General features: G+C 37.3%; 1 long non-coding RNA gene across 1 annotated transcript in view; it reads left to right on the top strand.

Annotated features, from left to right (window-relative positions):
- Window positions 1-18700, top strand: part of LOC129471006 (uncharacterized) — a 275579-nt gene extending 256879 nt beyond the window's left edge. Inside the window, exon 5 of the long non-coding RNA XR_008653465.2 lies at window positions 18590-18700. This is a non-coding gene — a long non-coding RNA (uncharacterized lncRNA). The remainder of the gene's footprint in view (window positions 1-18589) is intronic.
- The last annotated feature ends 323 nt before the right edge of the window (window positions 18701-19023 follow it).

Genomic DNA, 19023 nt, shown 5'->3' with positions numbered 1-19023 from the left:
GTCTGGTAAAAATAATAGGAGTTGAGGATACAAATTCTAGTAAGGTCATAAATTTTCTTGCCTTTGATGGAAAATTGTTTTATTTATTATCCCATAATTTATACTATCATTTTTCTGCCTATTATAGCTGGTGTTATATTCAGTAATGATTCTTTACAACAACCACTTTCCGAAAGATCTTACTGCTTTTAGCTATCTAATTGAGAAGTTATTCTAGGATTTCATGAATCTTAAAGGAAGCTCAACTCATGTTATCTGTTTTTCCTAGTCTTTTAGCATCCAGAAATTGTACCTAGAATACCAATCAGGACTGAAATCTCAGCATTCCAGTAGAGATTAGATTGATAATGAATCCATAATTATAGCTCTAAGATAATTACTAGAATGAGTTGAAGCACTGTTTTGTCCATAACTCCCAAATTGCAAATTGTGATATAAACTTTTATTAATATATAAGGATATTTTAAATTTCCAAAGGAAATAAAAATGTTGCCCACCACTTGTTATATCCTGCTTGCACTTTAGGCTATTGATATTTTCAATACATTTTCCAATAATTTTTATTAATTGGTACACATAGTTTAAATGTTTCACTATTGTAGAGTGAAATCCTATTTGCTATAGCATACTTAAGGAACCTGCTTTGGTCTAAGAATTATGTATGTTAATCTTCTCCTTAAATTAATTTCTAGAAATAGCTTCATATCTCTCAAATGGTCATTAGATTCTTATATAACTAAATTATTTGGCAGCTTTAAAAATCATATCAGATTTTAAATATGCATAATCTACTGGAACAGTGGGAAAGTTATCTAAAGTTATCCCCTTTAGGGCTCTCACTTTTCATAAACATTCTTTTAACAGATATAAAACTAAAATTTGATCTGTAGGATATATGAATTGAAAGCACAGAAGAAATACAGCTTGTTAGTATTTAAATAGAAGATTAATAGAAGGGAAACCAAAGGTATGTCTTTGGCCAAAAGAAATAGTGAAATTGTTTTATTTCAAACTCACAGATGAATGATTCATATAAAAATACAGCACATGTGGAAATTAAGCATTTTTTAAAGTTATCAAATAATAATGTAAGGATAATATATTGTGCTTGGCAGCATAGAAAATAAACTAGACTATACTTGCTCTAAAACATTTAAAACAGATGATACCAAAAATGATCAACAGAGTTATGATAATGAGTAAGAAGGATCATTTTATTTTGTAGAATTAATTGAAAATGAGACTATAAAGGAAAACATAGAGGTTGGTTTAAGGAATAACCAAGTAAAAAACTGAGTTATTCTTTTTGGACTGACCAAAGCTTTACCAGAAAAGTTGGTAAACGGATAGCAAGAGATAGATCTAATAAATACTAAATAATAGAAATGCTATTTAGTTTAGAACTGGATATATATAAAGGATGGTAATATTAGAAAATTAACTTCACACTCAGTGATTTTATTATGGTAGCACAAAACACATAAATCTCTGAGAGAGATGATTTAATAACATCCTTTTAAGCGCACTTTTTACACATTTGTAATTGTAGTTATTCTAATTTATATAATAAATTACATCAATATCCTACAGCAGTACACTATTTCCTTATAGCACCCAAAGAGCTTAGAATAATACAGCTGCACAATAAGCTATATAATGTATTAATGCAATATATTACATTGTTGTATTATATATAATATTTATAAGCACTATATATTATTGCTATTGTTCATTTTCAAAGACAAAAATTTGCATAACTTTTAAATGGTAGTTGTAGATGTGAAATCAATTGTTATTATTAACAAATCCTTTAAAAATCAATTCCTTCAGTTAAAATTGAGGGTATATAAAAAAGAATCAACGTTTTTATTAATATAACAAATACATAGAATATCCAATGTATATGTGATTTGTACAGATTACTCCCCTCTTGGAGACTTTACTCTTGAGAAGTTTTAAGGGAAATATTATTTAGGAAAAAATATATTCCCAGATTTCAAGTGTTTTTGAGAAGCTTTTATTCTGCTGTAACTTGTGGGGTATGAGTCAGAGCAAGTAGTCTGACCCACAAAGGGTTCCACGCTTTTTGGCAGAACTCTCAGTAGTAGATCAGTTCGTTCCCATTCCAAAGATCACTAAGTAGGTAGGCTGCTTTCCTTCTAATTTCATGCAGGAAGAGTCCTGCAGAATGTCCTCAATAATTGGGCTTTTGGGGCAGTTAATGAATTTCAGAACATAGAGTCTTCCAACCCTAGCAGAGGCTTCCTCACCTCTCTCTCACGCAAAGCAACAGACTCCTCATGTGTGATACAGCTCCTCTGTGCCAGCCACATAAGGTGTCAAAAGTGAAACAGCTTTGAGAATACAACCATTGCATTGCTATGTTCAGATTAGCATCAGCATTAATCATTCATCCAATTTACTCTTTGGACTGTCCTCAATGGTTGGTGGAAATTATAAAGCACGTGCCGGAGCACTGCTGTTTCAGTGTTAGGGACATATGGACCCTAGCATGAGAGCCTGAGCTGGAACATTCAGAACCATTATGCTTTTTAAAAGCATTGAAATACCATGAAGACTTCTTTTTTATATTTCATTTTTCTCTTAAAATGGGGTTTTTTCATCAAATTCATTATACAAAACTCCAATTAATGGTTGAGTGATATTTATTACCATAAAATAGTAAATGTTTTTAACTTTTAATACTGTTTCTATTTAAAAATGAAATCTAAACCCTTGTGTATTTTAAATTTTATTCAACTTCTTAAAAACAGATGTACCCAACTTCTTATGAATGAACATAAACCATGATATACGTATGATAGTTTTCCATGCCACTATACTTCAGTCTTGTCATCCCATTCATTTCTCTAGTTGTATGTGGTTGTGTTGGTGGGGAGGGTGGCATGGGGGCAATGCCGGCAGGTGATGATGCTAAATCATCCTCAGAGTCAGGTCTGAAATGAACTTACTTCCAAATATATGAAAGTTATTCATAGCCAACTAACAAAGTGTCTCCATTGGAATAACTGTTCAATTATAGTTAGAAGATCTGTAAAGGATTGGGCCGAAGGAACCAATTAATAAGTAAGTTCCAGATCTGCTATAAACTCCAATAACACTCTCAGGGTTGAGGGTAGGGTAGGATGGTGCAGGGCTAAATTTAGTCCCCTTAATTCTAAACTTAATCTGAAAAGGGGATTGGGAGAAACAGTTATTAGGTTTAGCAAATATATATAAGACACTCAGTTAATTGAATTTCAGATAGACAATTTTTTTTAAAAGTATAAGTAAAGTATGTCCCAAATTTAGCATGGAACAAGCATATACTATAAAAGTTACTCACTGTTTATCTGAAATTCATCTTGTGTTTCTAAATTTCATCTTGTATTTTATTTGGCAACCCCGAGGATTAGAAACCCTTCTGACTACTTCACAGGGAATTGGCCTTACTTTAACACTTAGGTTGTGGTGTTCTCCTATAAAAAATAAACAATTTCACAGAATACCAACATTAGACAAGGAGGCACTCTAACCACCATGGAGTGAACAAAAATAAGACCATCTGTCACCATGTCTGAGCACAAATTAAACTGAAAAGAACAATTCAGATTTACCAACTGCAAGTTTCTTATTCCTATACAACTTAAAAGTACTGTTGCATGGTACCTGGTAAAATTCTGCATTTCTTTCTGCACCTTTAAAACCCTAAGCACTAAGAATAATGGGCTCCAGCTCCATCAGAACAGAAAACCAAATATCGCATGTTCTCACTTATAAGCGGAGCTAAATGATGAGAACACACAGAGACATAAGGGAGAACAATACACACTTCGGCCTATCCGAGGGTGAAGGATTGGAGGAGGGAGAGTATAAGGAAAAATAACTAACGGGTACTAGGCTTAATACTTAGATGATGAAATAATCTGTACAACAAACCCCCATGACACAAATTTACCTATGTAACAAACCTGCACATGGACCCCTGAACTTAAAATAAAAGTAAAAACAAAACAAAACAAAACCCTAAGTACTGCTTGCTCAACAGTCATGGCCTGAGGATCTTTGTGATGCATGGTTGTTTTTAAATAAACCTTTCCTTCCAGTTTTCAACAGTGTTGGTAGAAAATTTTCCCACATTGCTAAAGAACCCCTTGGTTTAAATGAACTTGTTTTAACACTTTTTCTCAAAAGGCATATCTGCAAAATAATTAGTCAAACTGTATTTCTTCTGGTATTTTTTGGTCCTTTTGCAATATGCTTAGTTGTTCATCAAGATGCAATCTCTCCTTTATGCATAGTGAGAATAATCCAGATGGGCTTGTAGAGGGGAGTGCTCTGAATGTGCTTTCTCTATATAGGCTCATAGCCATGATACAACTTAGACTATGCAGATGAAGAACACATTCTAGGAAAGGGCAGAGGAACAAAGTGGAACTAACCTGTGTTCTGAATGAGCGTGGGAAAAAGAAGAGCCTGCTGAAATTCACCCAGCCAAAGTGTCAGAGGAGAAAGAAATAAATACCTATCTTATTTACATCATTGTATTATGGGGGTCCTCCGTAACAGCAATTTAGCTTATACACTATTTTTTTTACCACTCTGTATTGAGTTTTTGTTAGTTACACTTGGTTTTCTTGAGCTTTTAATATTGTTTTTCAAAGTTCTTATTGTAATTTGCCTAGGTAAAAAATGTCAAGAAAATAATATTGCTTGTTAAAGATGGAATCTGAAGTCAAATATCCTGAGTTAGAATTCCGATTCTATACTTTATAAAATATTTGTGTCTGAACTAGTTATTTTAGCTCCGAATGTCTCTGTTTTCTCACCTGAATAATCATGACATTAATTATACCTGCCTCCTAGAATTATTTAATGAATTAAATGAGGTAATATATACAACAAATGAGTACATTTTCTAAAACATAGTATGTCCTCAATAAGTGCAATAATCATGATTGTCATAAATTTTTTCAAGGAGCAGTATTTATTAATAATAGTAAAGCAATAATTTACACATATTGAGTGCTGGCAATATGCCAGATACTTTTCTAAAAACCTTGCAAGGATAGATCATATTTCATATTTTTATAAATTCAAGAGATATTTATTGAGTGCCTAATTTGTGCAGGCTCTGTTCTTAGTGCTACATAAAGTAGTGATAAAAACAGACAACCAAGCTTACAGGGTTATTTATATTCTACTGGACTAAATGGAACATTAACAAATAGTTGAATTTTAATGTATTAGTGACATGGAGAGCAATCAAGTAGGACAGATGAAAGGATGTTGAAATTAATATAATATAGAAATGTGTAGCGCCATTAAGAAGGAGCCTTTTCTGATAAAGTGATATTTGTGGAGAAACCGGAAGGAAGTGAGGAGAAAGAGCAGTGATAATGGGGAAAGATGTTCTAGGCAAAGGGGGCGGAGTATTCAAATCCCTGAGGGTGGAGCTTACTTGGCATATTTGTGGAGCTCCAATGAAGCCAATGTGACTGGAGATGTGGGTTAAGGGTGAGGAAGGAAGAGCTTAGGTTAGAGCATAGTGAGCAGGTCCCTATCATGAAAAATGTTGTAGGCCACTGTTAGGACACTGGCTGTCGGTCTGTATGTGTGAGAAGCGGGCTTCCTGGTCTGTGTGCTGTGTGCTTTAGTTGTAGCCTTCCTGGGGTAATACAAAAGGTAAATTCCACTACGTTTGGTTATAAGAGTGACTTTTCTACAACTGAAAGTGGAATTATTCCCTTAAGCAAAAATGTGAACAACAAAACATGTCTTGGGTAACATGATGAGCTATCAACTTTAAATGTCGCAGCCAAGTCATGAGAGTTTAATTTTTATATATTTTAAAAATATCTGACATCTATTTAGTGTTTATGATATACGGTGTTCCATGCTAAGTGCACAAACTTGAATTGCTGTCATGACAACTTTATGGGGTAACATTAATTTTTTTTCAATTTTTACAGATAAAAGGCTAAGTGATTTATCTGTTAAGTTTTGGTGGCAGCGCCCAAACATAGTCAATGTGACCTATCACTGTAGCATGTAACCTCTACTTTCTGTGCTGCATTCTGTCTCACAACCACTATTGAACAGGCTGCATTTTTTAGGGGATGTTGAGGTTTCTTGGGCTGTTAATTTCAAATTTCTAAAACTTGTCTTTCCAGTACTTTTGTGTTTGTTTGCTACTTGTCTGTAATTTCCTCGCCTGTGGTTTGCTTTCAGTTCTATCAGCTATTTTGATGTCTGTTTAATATTGAATTTGTATTTGAGCAATCTTTCTGCCAGTACTAAATTGGCTCATTTTTCCTTCAACAGTTCAGTACACTGACCATGCACAGCAGCCTGTGTGATTTGCTAAATTGAGTCACTTGTGCTGTTATTTATGCTTATTATTAACTGTTATTTGCATGGAAAACTGTAATCTTGATTTACAGTGATAACATTAATTGACTATATTTGACTGTGCACCTTAACTCTACATAATTTGCCTATAAATTTTCAGAATATTGTAGCATTGTTTAGCGTGGGAGGCTCATGATCATTTCGGCAAGGTTGTCATATCAACGTTGTTTTCACTAATTGCTTATATGTAGTATACAGCTTAACTCTACAGAAAGGTTTGCAGTTTTCTGCGAAAACAAAATTCCCCTTTGTCCTCTGTTAACAATGTTTACTTCTCCTACTGCTTTCTAAATCACAAGGCCACGAGACTACTGGTTTCTACCTGTGGCCAGAAAATCTTAACCGTTCAGTCCCAAACACAAATACCCTTGAAAATATAACTTAAGCTAATAGAAAAGGTGGAGATTAGTAGGTAGTTACAGTGGCTTTTCCATAAACCCTCTGCATCAGCAGGCTTTAATAACTGGCATTACCTACCTCAGTGCTCTGCACCCTGGCTCTGCCTCAGAATCACCAGTGGAGTTTAAAGTGGCATATATAGTCAAGAGCTTTTCATTCCATTTTCTAGAGATGTGAGGATGAATGCTGGCAAATCTGTATATCACATGAGGGGTGAATCTAATGCATAGCTCAATTGAGAATTATCTTTCTCCATAATCAGAAGGTAAATTGAGGAACAAGATTGGAACACATGGTTTCAGAACCGTGGCCCATTTTGGTGAACTTGTGACCAGACCATATTTAAAGAGGCTTGCAGCCCCATAGGAATTGCTTTGAGTCACTTATCTACTCTCACTCTGCCCTACCACACCCTCAGGACACACATTTTGTGGTTAACTCCACATAACTTAGTGAAATAGCTGCGGTAAAAAGGAGACCAATAATGCTGAAGACAAATCACAAGCCCTGGAGTTTTGTGAAGTAAGTAGTCTGCCTATTGAGGTGATTGTATACTATCTCACCTTTCTTCACCTAATTCCTTTCTCTTCCACTCCAAACACCTGGGCACCATGGGGCAATTTCTCTAGTTTGTCGTAACCTGGATATGACAATAAGCAACTATTTTTCTCTTTTCAGGATAAACTCCATACTATTTAAAATGCTTGATACTCCCCAAAAGATTTTACACACGGACATTGTGATCAGCTTATTTGTCTATTATTCCATCCCGTTTGAGCAATAGAAGATAAAATAATTTGGAAACCTAAAAATAAATGAATGCAAGTCTATCTAATGTCACAAAAATTTCAATTTAGTGAAATAAACCTTGCACAATTTTACTCAGTTGATAATGAGCAAAATTTTGCTTATTTTTAACTTTACTGTAAGTATACTAAGCTTTGCTCTCTAAATAAGTGGAGAGACATACCATGTTCATAAACTGGAAGATTCCACAATGTAAAAATGTCCATTCTTCCAAAATTGATATCGAAACTGATTTCATGCGGTTTCTATCAAGATTGTACCATGGATTTTAATAGACTTAAATAAAAATTTTTGATTTAAATTTTAATAGACAAGCTTATTGTGACATTTACATAGAAGGGCACAGGACCTAGAATAGCTGAAGAATTATGAAATAGAAAACTAAAGTGGGAGGAATCAGTTTACTTGACTTTAAGACTTACAAAATAGTAAGCCTAATTAACACTCTGTGGTATTCTTAGAGGGAAGAACACAAACAAATTTTGTGATTTAATTTTTGTATCTATGATCGAAGAAAGGATATCATGTTGTTTCTTTGAATCGCTTTGGTTTGGCATTTGTGACCAGCATGATCTTGTAGTGTTGGAGATTTTAAAATATTTAGCCATTAAGATCAATTATGTTATTCAGTAAACTTTTTTTCTTTCAGCACCTAAAATATTCAAGTGATTATTTCAATATCACAATAGTTTTATACTTATTTGTAAGCATCTCAGTGAACTGAGATGGTTTTGCCTAAAGCCTTCCTCTACGAAAAAGGCACAAACTATCTATGCACATTGGTTAGAAGCTGTGTATTCCTCTCTTTTCCTTTCATACATTTAAATTTTCTTCTATCACCTTCAGCAGTTTTTATGCAAAAAATTGTTACTAACAGACATATAAGGGAAATAGAATGATTGCAATTCTGTGGCTTTTGGGGTGACTCCATACATAGGGCCTTTTGTGTATGTGTGCAAATACATACTCAAATAGAAGCTCAATACTGTCAATACTGACCTGTTTTTCCCAAGTTTAAATGACACATCATCACAAACTGTTGTAAAACTGCAGCAGGAATGTTTACCATGGCTATTCTGTATAGCTCTTCAGAAATAGAGTAATTAAAGGAAAGATTATTTTACAATTGGATTTGGTTATTTATTAAAGATTACCACTCCCTCTCTCTTCTAAAAATAATAATTAAAATGCCTAATTACAAAGAAAGAGATAATCCAGCATCTGAGAAGACTTTTCCCATATGATGCTCTGTTTGCCCCTGGAGCTAGTTCTTCCTCACTGTTCAAAATCTTGTTCCCTTTTTTTCTTAACTTGTTTCATTTGATACTTACTTTCCTCATCTGTGCTTTAGATTTTTCTCTTCCAACTGAATGATTATAGCATTCAGATATGACCTAGGATTCCCCCTTATTAAAAAATAAAATAAATCAAATAAAAAACCTCTTTGACAAAGATCACATCTAAAATATAAAAACCCTTTCTGTTTTTATTCATGTAAGTTTCTCCAAAAAGCCATTTAGAATTATAATTTTCACTTATTCTGTTCCCTTTCACTCTAAAATTTACTTCAGTCTGGTTTCTACTCACATTGTTACAGGAAACCTGCTCCCTCATCAGTCCTTCATGACTAAGGCATTTAAATGACCCTGCATTTACTCTTCAGCCATAAGCCTGCTAATGAGTTGCAAATTTATGTATTCACGAAAACATTTGACATTTTCACTAAATGCTTCTCAGTGATTTCTAGCTCAAAAGTTTAACTAAATTATTGCTTTTTTTTGTGACAGATTTTGCTTGTTACTTTTTGCTTTGTTTTATGGTCAGGAGGCACGGAAATACTAGGTAAAAAAATGTGAGGTCCCTGGCGAGGGTTGCATCCTCAAGCCTTGACCTGCTGCATGAAATGAAAACTTTACGTGTCCACTTTCCCACCCTAATGTTGCCTTTTGGCCCACCATGCCCCCTACCCTGTGCCCATAGGAACCTCAGGCCCCAGATTCAGGGGACACACACACAGAAGAGAGAACTGTCTGGATGTTGAGAAGAGTAGAAGGAGCTGGACATTGAAGACTGCAGTCAGGGAGGAGTTCGGCCAGTGATGGTTGGGGACGAGTTTGGTCTGGGGCAGCTGAACTCTAGAGGAAGACCACCTTCCCACTCCATCCCCTGTCCACCTCCCCATCCCACTAGGAGCCAGTTCCATGACTCAATAAAATCTCCCCATTCAACATCTTTCAAGTCTGTGTGACCTCATTCCTCTTGGGCACTGGACAAGAATTCAGGATGCACTGGGTGCAGGAACCCAAAAAGGCTGACACACTGGCCTTTTGCCATTGCTGGTGGAAGGCAGCCACCCCATATGATGAGGCAAAAGGCTCACTGAGCTGGTAACATGACCTCTGGGGCTTTGGGGATCACAGGCACCCCTTCCTGGATGGCAGATCTAAAAGAGCATTGTAACACACTTGGATGCTGCCACATGACCTGTACAAGGCCTGCTCTCACCAGAGAGAAGTGGCCAGCAGTTCCAGTGTTTATTCACTCCAGTTCCCACTCCTGTCTGCTCATGTGCTCTGTCCCATAAAGGATAAAGAGTGGTGGCCGAGTAAATGAGCTACCTCTGTTGCAAGTCCTGCGAAGGGGTCAAGGAATTCTCTTGTTTCATCTGGGGACTTGCCCAGATCTGTCACAAGGGTGAGTTCAGATGCAGAACTGTCTCTTTTCCAAGACCCTGCCACCTCTCTCTTTCCTTTGGGTGAAAGAAATGTTGACTCTGTTTCCCTTCACGGAGGTTTAGCTGTTGTGTTTGGTGAGGACAAGTTCCTGGTGCCACTAAAGGCATCAGCCAAGATGCCCGGATTTTCCTGTGGTATCTTTCCTTCCTTGTTTCACAGTTAGAAATGGCTCCTATCTCTTCTTTTACAATGTTAAGGGTTTTGCTACAGACTGTGGCAATGATACTAGGCAGAATCTACGTTTGGCTCCCCCATCAGAGGTGCAGTTCAGAACAATGTGGTTTCCCTTTGTTCTTAGAGGAGCCATTCTCACCCCCACCCCAACAGCTGCAGGCACGTGATACACAGCAGCTCCCCCCATTTCCCACTCGCCTCCTGGCTTGGGTACTTGGGCATGTCCACAGCGTGCATGAGCCACACCCAGTGGCCCCGAGGGGTGGGAGAGAACCACAGCTGCTGCCAAGGCCCTGCACAGCAAGATGGATGGCATCTTCTGCTTGCTGTCCCCTCCTGCCATGAGCCTGTGACCACAGAGCCTTTTCTCCCATGGTTGAAGGATCCTTACTTGTCTAAACCAGGGAAGGAATACAGTAATTGAAGAAACCCATTTGCACAGAGCAAGAGGCTCTCCCCCATCTCCCATCCTTTTGTACTTTAAGTTTTTTTTTTTTTTACCCTAAGGGAGATAATTCTTTTCCTCAGCGTTCTGCTTATAATAAGGAAAATAATGGAGGAGCCCCCCTTCTGGCTGATAACTGCAAATTTTGCAGGGCTTATCTGGAACTCAATCTAAATGAATTCATGCACCCCTGAGACACCTTTTTGTCCCAAACTCAATTCTAAACTTCACATTGCAGCCCTAGAAAGGAAAACCAGATCTGAGGGACCCAAGGCCAGGCAACAGGCATGGTGTAAATGGGCAAGACTGACTCCTGCCAATTAAGTCCACACTTCATGGCAGGGCCATTCTCCACAGCATAGATGAGGCCAGGGGAACTCAAATGTTGTCAACAGTATAGGGGATGGAAGCATAGGTGAGTGTGGATAATTCCTCATTCTCTAGGCCCTCCCTGATTCATGGGTGCAATCCACATTGACACCCACGGGTAGCACCTGCCAGGGTGGCTGGGACTCACGGATAAAAGACAGAAGAGAAAGGGGACACCCACTTTCTCTCTTCCTCATACCCCAGGTTATCACTGAAAGAAGGAAGAGAATGAGGGACGCCTATTCCCCGTCTTTCAGAATGAGCAACCAGCGATCTCCACCATCACCAGTTTATACTCCTCTGGAGTGCAGCCTGAAGTCACTGGGACTGCTTTGATCCTCAGACTCTAAAGGAAGAAAGCTTTGTAGCCCTCTGCACAAAGGTTTGGCCAAATTATGAAGGATTGGCTTGGCTTCAGGAAGGAACAATTCATTTTGATACCATCTGGCAGTTGGACCTTTTCTGTAAACATGAGGACAAATGCTCCGAGGCCCCATATTTGCAGGCTTTCCTTACCTTGCAGGGCAATCCAGACCTTCGCTGACAGTGTAGAACTGATCCAGGCCTCCTGTTTGCCATCTCAGGAGAGGCTGCAAGGGGCAATCCCAGGGGAACTAAAGAATTGAATCCCAGAGGCACCCCCAATAGGGGTTCCAGCTGCCTCTCTACCTGCTCCTAAGGGTGAGTACAGATGCAGAAGCTCATCCTCCCTATCCAGATTCTCTCTCTCGATTGGCACCTCCTAGAAATCCTCACCCTGGACAGGCCCCAGTCTCAGTCTTACCCCTCCAGCAGATGCGTGGTAAATTTGGCCCCAGTAATATCCAGGTCTCCTTCTCTCTACAGGACTGAAAGCAAATTTGCAGGCTGAGAAGGGCGGATTACCTGAGGTCAGGAGTTCGAGACCACCCTGGCCAACATGATGAAACCGCGTCTCTACTAAAAATACAAAAATTAGCTGGGCGTGGTGGTGGGTGCCTGAAATCCTAGCTACTCGGGAGGCTTAGGTAGGAGAATTGCTTGAACCTGGGAAGGGGAGGTTGCAATGAGCCAAATTCGTGCCACCGCACTCCAGCCTGGGAGACAGTGCGAGACTCCATCTCAAAACAAAACAAAACATATATATTTTTTTCCTCTCTCTTGCCTAGAGGCCATCAAACTCCAAATGGTCAGGAAACCAGAGCCTTGGATGATGGCTCCCTTTTGCCAGAGACCCTTGGGAAGACCTCTGGGAGGAATCTGACTTCTGTTTCCCCAAAACAATGCCCCTGTCAGCAAGAAATCGCTAAGATTGGTCATCATCCATATTCTAACGTATTTCCCCCTCAGAAGGGGGAAATGATATGAACAGGAGGCAGGGAAATACTAGGTAGAAAAGGGAGGGTTCACTGGTGAGGGTTCCACCTTCAAGCTTCGACCCTAAATGAGAACTTCACATCCCTGTTTTCCCACCTGAATGTCACCTTTTAGCCTGCCATGCCCCCTATCCTGTGCCCATAAGAACCCCAGACCACAGACTCAGGGGACATACACATACAGAAGAGAGAAGTGTCTCAACATCTAGAGGAGAAGCAGCAGCTGGATATTAGAAACCATGGTTGGAGAGGAGTTTGGCAAAGTATGGTTAGGGAGGAGTTTGGCCTGGGACAGCCAAACTCCAGGGGAAGACCACCTTCTGACTCAGTCCCCTTTCCAGCTCCCCATCCCACTATGAACCACTTCCTTCACTCAATAAAATCTCTGCCTTCACCATGTTCCATTGGGCGTTGGACAGGAATTTGGGACATGCAACATGCAGCAACCCAAAAAGGCTATCACGTTGGCCATTTGCCATCGTTGGCAAAGGGCAGCCACCCCACATGACAAGACAAAAGGCCCACTGAGCTTGTAACACGCTCTCCAGGGCACCAGGGGTCACAGGTACCCCCTCCTGGATGGCAGAGCTAAAAGAGCGTTGTAATATGCTTGGATGCTACTGTGGGGCCCACAAAATGCCTGCTTCTGCTGGAGAGAAGAGACCGGTGGTTCCAGCGTTAGTTCACTCTGGTCCCTGCTCCTGTCCACTTGTGTGCTCCTTCTCCTAAGGGATTGAATAAAGGAGCTACCCCTGTTGGAAGTCCTGCAAAGGGGTCAAGGGAAGTCTCCCATTTCAATATTAAAGTGAATGTCACAAGGTAAATGTCACCTTCATAATACGGATACTTGAAATAGATATTTTTGAATTATTCTTCTCACTCCCTGATCTCATTTTAAAATATCTAATCTATTACATATTTTTGACCATTTTATGCAGCCAGCATTTCTTGACTAGGTTTGGTCGTTTGCATTTCTACCGGCATCACTCTAACTCAAGACGCTATGTTTTTTTTTCTGGACTTCTCTTTGGTTTCCTTGTTTTATTCTTGTCTTCAAATAAGCTATTATTTACAAATTTGAAAATGATACTTTCCAATTGCACATTTAGTCATATTATCACTTTATTAATAACCAACTTCCATGTTGTTCAACTGGGTTTTTGTAGCATACAGATTTGAATACCACCCTAACTTTATTTCCAAACCTTCTCTCCCAAACTCACTTCTGCAGTAACATTGTCCCTCTTGCAGTTCCTTGAACTTACGAACTGACTGCCTGTTCCAGGCATTCACACATGCTAGGAGCTCTCTGGAATGTTCTTTACCTGACTGACTTCTAATTAAAGGCCAGATCTCAGCTTAAATTTTGCGCCTAAGAACCATGATCCAATTCTCTAATTTAAACTTACAAAACGTTGCTTAATTCCTATAGGTGATTTTTCAAGTTATTTTTATTTGTGCCCTTATTTGTGCATTTATATATTTATTCATTTATTTATTTTAGTTTTGTCTTTCCCACTAAAGTGTAAGTTTCACAAGAACATAGCTTGAGTGTATTTTTTTTTTTTTAGCATTGTATACCTAGCATTTGTCATAGAGCCTAGTAAATATTAGGTACAGCGGCCCTCCTTTTCTGCAGGGCATATATTCAAGACCCCAGTAGATGCTTGAAACTATGGATAGTACCATACCATATATAGACTATGATTTATCTTATATATATATAAATACAATAAAGTTTAATTTATAAATTAGGTTCAGCAAGAAATAAACAAAAACTTATAATGAAACTATAATTATAACAATATATTGTAATAAAAGTTATATGAATGTGCTTGCTCGCTCGCTCTCTCTCTCTCTCAAAATATCTTATTGTACTGTGTTCACCTACTTTCAGAACACAGTTGACTCTGAATAACTGAAACCATGGCTAAAGTGGGACTATTGCATTTAATTATTATTTGTTGAACAAATAAATAGATTGAATGGATGAACAACTGAAATAAACTTTGCTTCTTTCTTTAAATATCACAAAGTAGCATATGATAATGCATCTATGCCGTGTGTTGCATCATATAAAGCCAATAATACATAACATTTAAGAATTCTAAATTTATTGTAGTAAATTAATGTAACCTTATTATAAATTGCTCAGAGTTATCCATTTACAAAATAATGCTACAAATGTGAAAATGAAAGCAATGGAAACTGATTCTAATTTTAGAAGAGAACATTTTGAATGAGAATATTAAAATTTGCAAGGACATTTATTTTCAATTTTTATCAAGATGACTAACTGGCAATATGCAGTTTTGCTTTGTGTATGATGGTGTAGTTGGTTGATTCAATTTATGCGCTGGAATGAGTATATCATATACTAAAAAATGTTGAATCCAATTCCTCTCATTTCTCAATCTAAGCCCAGAATATGTTGTAATAGAGTCAGGATCTGCTTAATGACACTGTGACTTCAGTTTTATAAGTTATAAATTTTCATCCTGGCTCCTGTGTAAGATAGTGCACCCTGCTTAGTAACTGAAGATTCTAAGGACAGAATGATTAAAAGGATTTTGCAAGGTGGCAAGTTCAAGGTTGGCTTTCACGGGCATCTGATTCCAATTCACATACTTTGGTCCACTAAGCCATTCTGCCTTTGCTTACAAGGATCACTGAAGCCATATATTTAAGTCCTAAACTGAAGTTAAATGTCCCAAGGAATTTTCTGGGCTTTATATTTTAACCTTTCTATGTTTTCAAGCTGAAATTACTAAACTTGATTTTCTGTGTCAGAAAAGGCCAAGTGGATACCTGTAAGGTTTTACATTTTTTTGTAGGTAACAAGAGGTCTGGTGGGAGGCAGCTATTTGAAGAATTTTTGTTAGCTTTCTGTTATTAAAACAAGCCCCTCACTAAGAAAGTCCAGATGTTTTGCAAAAATTGGAAGCCTAGCTATCTTGAAAATGTGAAATTAGGAAGCCACATTAAAGGTTAACCATTTATATGAGCCTATTAATGACATACATTTATCTTCATGTTTCAGAAGAACATTGGGCATATTCTGTGTAATTTAAAAGTATAGTATCAACCGGGCATGGTGGCGGGCACCTGTAATTCCACCACTTTGGGAGGATGAGGTGGGTAGATCACGAGTTCAGGAGTTCGAGACCAGCCTGACCAAGGTGGTGAAACCCCATGTCTACTAAAAATACAAAAATTAGCCAGGCATGGTGGCAGGTGCCTGTAATCCCACTTACTTGGGAGGCTGAAGCAGGAGAGTCACTTGAACCCGGCAGGTGGAGGTTGCAGTGAGCTGAGATCATGCCACTGAACTCCAGCCTGGGTGACAGAGTGAGAGTTTTTCTCACAAAAAAAAAAAAAAAAGAAAGAAAAGAAAAAGTGTAGTATTTTTCATGATCTTTCCTCTTCCTTCCTTTTTGGGTTTCTGCAGTTTATCCTCTGATAGTCAGAAATGGGGCTAAGAAAGAAAAATGTTACCTACTAAAGAGCTGTGTACATTAGTTACAGGAGTGGTTGGAGAGCACCATGATATGCCTTTTTCAAATTTCACTGTAGTTTTATTGATTTTAATCCTTAGGCAAAAAAATATATATTTTCTCTATCATTACAGATTGGGTTATGCATTGGCAACATGGTGTCACTATTTTTAGCAAAAATTAGAAAAGTTACATGGTCTACTAAGAGTCTTTTATCTTGTGTTTTGAGATTTATTCACAATCAAATGCCCTGCCCGCTAATAATGAAGTATTTTTCCCCTCCATTGTCACAGCCAGGCTTTTGATAGAGTTGTTGACATAAAAATATAAATTCTCGGCCGGGCGCGGTGGCTCACGCTTGTAATCCCAGCACTTTGGGAGGCCGAGGCGGGCGAATCACGAGGTCAGGAGATCGAGACCACGGTGAAACTCCGTCTCTACTAAAAAAATACAAAAAATTAGCCGGACGTGGTGGCGGGCGCCTGCTACTCGGAGAGGCTGAGGCAGGAGAATGGCGTGAACCCGGGAGGCAGAGCTTACAGTGAGCCGAGATCGCGCCACTGCACTCCAGCCTGGGCGGCAGAGCGAGACTCCGTCTCAACAAAAAAAAAAAAAAAAAAAAAAAAAAAAAAAAAAAAAAAAAAAAAAAAAAAAAAAAAATATATATATATATATATATATATATATATATTCTCAGATATTTAGGTTGTCTCAACAGCCCCCTTCCTGTTTGAACGTTCAAAAAAAAAAAACAGTCTTTGTTATCACAGGTTGATCTTTGAGTCACATCTATCCAAGGCAAATGCGTGGTATTTGCTATTTTATATACACTCTGTATACTTGATATTTGGCAGTAAAATGTAATAACATATTTTACCTGCTATTGGGGAATTTTCTAATTGTTATGATTTTTCCCTTTTGCTTCAAATTTAACTAAAGAATTCTGAAGAAAGCTACTTCCATCACATTTTACATTTTATACATCTTCAGAGTTGGTCTGTTTAGCTTTTCTTAAGGGAAAATTCAATAAAAGTCCAAATGCCCCATTAACATTTTATTAAGTAGTCATGATTGTTTCTGTGACTGCAGGAGAGAAAATTAAAGGAGAGAGAATTTTGAAACGTATTGGTGAATATGGGACAGCTGCCAACCTATATATCAAATGTTATAAAATAATTTTATCTGACCTGGACTGAGACATTGAGTAGAATATTCACAGATACTGGCAAGTATCATGAATTGAATAAAGCGTCCCAAGATTTGGCAAAATAAGCTTGTATTATGTTCTTTACATCACAGTGATCAATATCACAACCATCTCCCCGCATCTCTACCAGCATAATGACTCCTGCTACTATTATTAATCATTTAATAATAATAGTACTACTATTACTACCACCACCCTAAATATTTTACATACAGTATATTTTGCTCATTTATGCCTCACACATATTGTGTAGCTGGAAATTTTCATTGTCTGCATTTTTCAGATATAGTAACTTAGAGAAGTTAAGTAACTTGTCCACTAAATTTAGAGTTTCAAGGTTAACCTAAGTCTGCCTGACATTTAAGGCTGAGTTTTAATCATTGAATTGTATGATGTCCCAAGTTCCAAGAGGCCAGAGTTATGAAACGGTGTGGGAAGATCCTGATAGTAGAAAAAATAAACATGAAAATGCTTTCCTTAAGTCTTTCTTGTAAGGATCAATTAGAAAGGTGGAATCTGATGCCCCATCCCAAGCCTTCTGATTCAAAGTCTGCATTTTAACAAAACTTCTGGATGAATTGTAAAGTTTGAGGGGAAATATTCTATCTTTTTGAGAGAATATTATGAATATTAGAGTCAAAATCTTTACTAAAATCTAGAGTTTCTGTATCTACATGATTTTCTCAACATAAGAAATTTATTTATTCATAATTTGTTTATTTATTCAATATTTCTTTATTCTCTATAGATTTGTCTTGTTGTGCAAGATATAAACATTGTACAACATACTAAGATTTTATTATATTCAATAACATTTTATTCTAGTCAAGGAGAAAAATATGAGCAATAAATAATTATTTATAGTATATAATAAACACCATCAAGAAAATAAAGTTTAGATGTAGGGAATATTTTAGAAATCAGGAAATTTATTTAAAAATTCATAAAGGAGGTATTTTCTGTCTACAAATAAATATTTTTGGAAAAATATTTTCTTGGTGTATTTATTCCTATTGTGGTATTCACTATTTTCTATGGTTTATTAGCACACTTAGTCATAATGAGGAAGGTTTATTCTGAAATGCATTTTCAGCTCTGTGGAAATTAGAATTGCATTTAACCTCCACTAATGTGATGCCTCTCTTGCCCTTCACTCTTATTTTGTATCTTTTTGTTTTGTTTTGTTTTTATAGACTGCTGTTGCTATGTTGCTCAGACTGGCCTCTAGCTCCTAAGCTCAAGGAACTCTCCCCATCCTCCTGCCTCAGCCTCCCAAGTAGCTGGAACTGTAGGTAGGTACCACACTGCCTGCATGAACCTTTTTTCTAGAGATCATGTCTACTTAAAATTCATTTGTAATTATCCTCAGAATATATTTTTTTCAGTTTTCAAAAATTTAAATAATCTAGGGAGTCAAACATTGACTTTCCATTTGATCTTGTGAAATAACAAGAAGTTCAAATAGGGAAAGAGAGAGAGATTTCACTCAAAAACCTAAGTGTTTAGTTCTTAGAACTTCAAATTTTGTAAAAATTTTAGATTGAATAGCAATAGTCAGTACTTGGTGAATTTGATGATACTCTAGATTGTCTTTCATACATCTTTATATTCTCAAATAAGAAGCTCA

The sequence above is a fragment of the Symphalangus syndactylus genome, chromosome 2 (assembly GCF_028878055.3).
Source record: "Symphalangus syndactylus isolate Jambi chromosome 2, NHGRI_mSymSyn1-v2.1_pri, whole genome shotgun sequence".
In the NCBI taxonomy this organism is placed as follows: Eukaryota; Metazoa; Chordata; class Mammalia; order Primates; family Hylobatidae; genus Symphalangus; species Symphalangus syndactylus.
This window is presented reverse-complemented; position numbering and strand designations above follow the sequence as displayed.